Source organism: Silene latifolia, chromosome Y (assembly GCF_048544455.1).
Source record: "Silene latifolia isolate original U9 population chromosome Y, ASM4854445v1, whole genome shotgun sequence".
Taxonomy (NCBI): Eukaryota; Viridiplantae; Streptophyta; class Magnoliopsida; order Caryophyllales; family Caryophyllaceae; genus Silene; species Silene latifolia.
The window spans coordinates 232,392,553-232,394,922 of record NC_133538.1 but is presented as its reverse complement, the minus strand read 5'-3'; the positions used below and the strand labels follow the sequence as shown (position 1 = coordinate 232,394,922).

The 2,370-nt window shown below is 41.5% G+C and overlaps 1 non-coding gene across 1 annotated transcript; it reads right to left on the bottom strand.

Moving 5' to 3' along the window:
* Positions 1 to 470: 470 nt before the first annotated feature.
* Positions 471 to 577, bottom strand: LOC141636980 (small nucleolar RNA R71). Its single transcript, XR_012541545.1, has one exon. It is a non-coding gene; the product is annotated as a small nucleolar RNA R71 (small nucleolar RNA).
* Positions 578 to 2,370: the final 1,793 nt, after the last annotated feature.

The following is a 2,370-nucleotide window of genomic DNA, read 5'->3' as shown; positions in this document are numbered from 1 at the left end:
TTGGTGAAGTTGTTCAACCCACTAGTGAGTTTGTCAATCCTTTCGCAATAGAAGGAGAAGAAAACCCATTACACAATATCCCACAAAATCCACCTACAATGCCTAAATTCTCGTCACACTCTATACCCACCGAGGAGAATCTACCAAATGGTACTCCTACACCGCAACATCTCACCGGTAATTTTATTGCCAAGTCCGCCTTCATCCAACTAGTTGAGAGGAGCCAATTCGGGGGAATGCCTAGTGAGGACCCTCATTCTAATATGGAAACCTTTTGCGATTATTGTGATGCTATCTCTCAAACGGGCGTGACTCAAGACCAAATAAGATGGGTCTTATTTCCTTTTTCGTTAATCGGCACCGCAAAGCAATGGTTGAAGGGCCTTGATAAGGCCACCCTTGGAATAGATTCTTGGAAGAAGTTAGCTCTAGCTTTCTACAAAAAATTCTACCCACCGGAAAAGACTAACATGCTAAGAGCTCAAATTACGGGTTTTAAGCAAAGGGATGAAGAATCTTTGTATGAAGCTTGGGAGCGGTTCAAAGGTATTTGTCGCTCATGTCCTCACCATGGACTTAGCGAATGGTTTTTAGTGCAACAATTTTGGAATGGTTTATATGAAGATTCTAGGAACATTCTCAATATGGGATCAAATGGAATGTTCACCGAAGTTGATGACAATCAAACATGGAACAAGATTGAGGAAATGGCGGTCCATAATTCACAATATAGTAGACCTCGCAAGGCTACTAGAGGAGGAAAGCATGAAGTGGACTCCGTTACTCAATTGGGTGCTCAACTTAGTGCTCACATTGACACAATCAACTTGAAGTTTGAACAAGCTATGGCTAGACTTGAGGAAAACTCAAAAACATCAAAGCATCATGTCAATGCCATGACGGCATCCTCATCAATCCCAAGTGGGATATGTGAGAATTGTGGAACTTTGGGACATGACCCAAGTGAGTGTAGGGGAACAACCGAACAAGTTAATGCATTCCAAGCTTACAAAAGTGGTACCCCTTATTCAAATTTTTACAATGAAAACACCAAGTTCCATCCAAATCTCTCATACAAAAGCCAAAATGTTCAAAACCCTCAAACAACATACACTCCACCACCCATGAGGAACCAAAATCAAAGACCCTTTTACAATCAAAACGAAGGTTACCAAAATCAAAATCCATACAATCACCAAAATGACCAAGGTTTTGATGTCCAAAAAGCGGTCCTCCAAATGCAAAAGAATCAACAAGAATTTTTCACTCAAATGCAAAAAGATAGCCAAGCAAAAGACACCACCATCAACAACATTCTAGCTCATACCAAGATGTTGGAAACACAATTGACTCAACTAGCATCTTCAAGCTCACAAAGACAAAAGGGCAATTACCACCTCAAAGTAATCCCCTAGACATGAAACGGTTAGTGCCATTCACTTGAGAAGTGGTACAAGATATGAAGCACCAAGGAAGCAAGTTGAGGATGAAGTTGTGAAAGCTAGTGAAAAGGAAGAAATTGTGCAAAGCCCCAAAGAAGGGGAATCATCAAAAGAAGAAAGTTCAAAGAAAAATGAAGACAAAGCCAAAGAAAAGGAGCCCATTGTGATTAGACTTCCTTTTCCAAGTCGTCAAGCCAAGCCCAAATTTGATGATCAACTTGGAAAGTTCATGGAGATTGTGAAGAACTTAGAAGTCTCAATTCCTTTCACGGAATTAATCAATCACGTACCGGCCTATGCAAAGTACATGAAAGATATCCTCACAAAGAAGAAGTCGATCCGGAAACTTAAGACTATCGCCTTCACTAAGGTGAGTAGTGCAATACTTCAAGGGAGTTCACCTCCAAAGTTAAAGGATCCGGGAAGCTTCTCAATACCGTGTACCATTGGCGACACGACGATCAACAAAGCCTTATGTGATCTAGGGGCTAGTGTGAGTGTCATGCCGTACTCGGTGAGTAAAAGGTTGGGAATGGGAGAGCTTAAATGCACCAATATCACACTTCAAATGGCCGATAGATCGACGAAGACACCATTAGGGATATGGGAAGATGTCCCCGTGCGAATTGGGAAGTTTTTCATCCCGGTGGACTTTGTCATTGTTGATATGGAGGAAGATTCCAACATTCCAATCATCTTAGGAAGACCTTTCCTACACACCGCGGGTGCGGTGATTGATGTGAAACATGGAGAGCTCACTCTAGAAGTGGGAGATGAAAGCATAACTTTTAATCTTGACAAGACCATGAGAGCTCCTCGTTTGCATGAGCCATGTTTCATGATTGATCATTATAGCAGAAAAGATGAAAGGAAGAAATCGGAACTCCAATGGAGGAAGAAAATTGAAGATGCTCCATTCAAAGAGCAA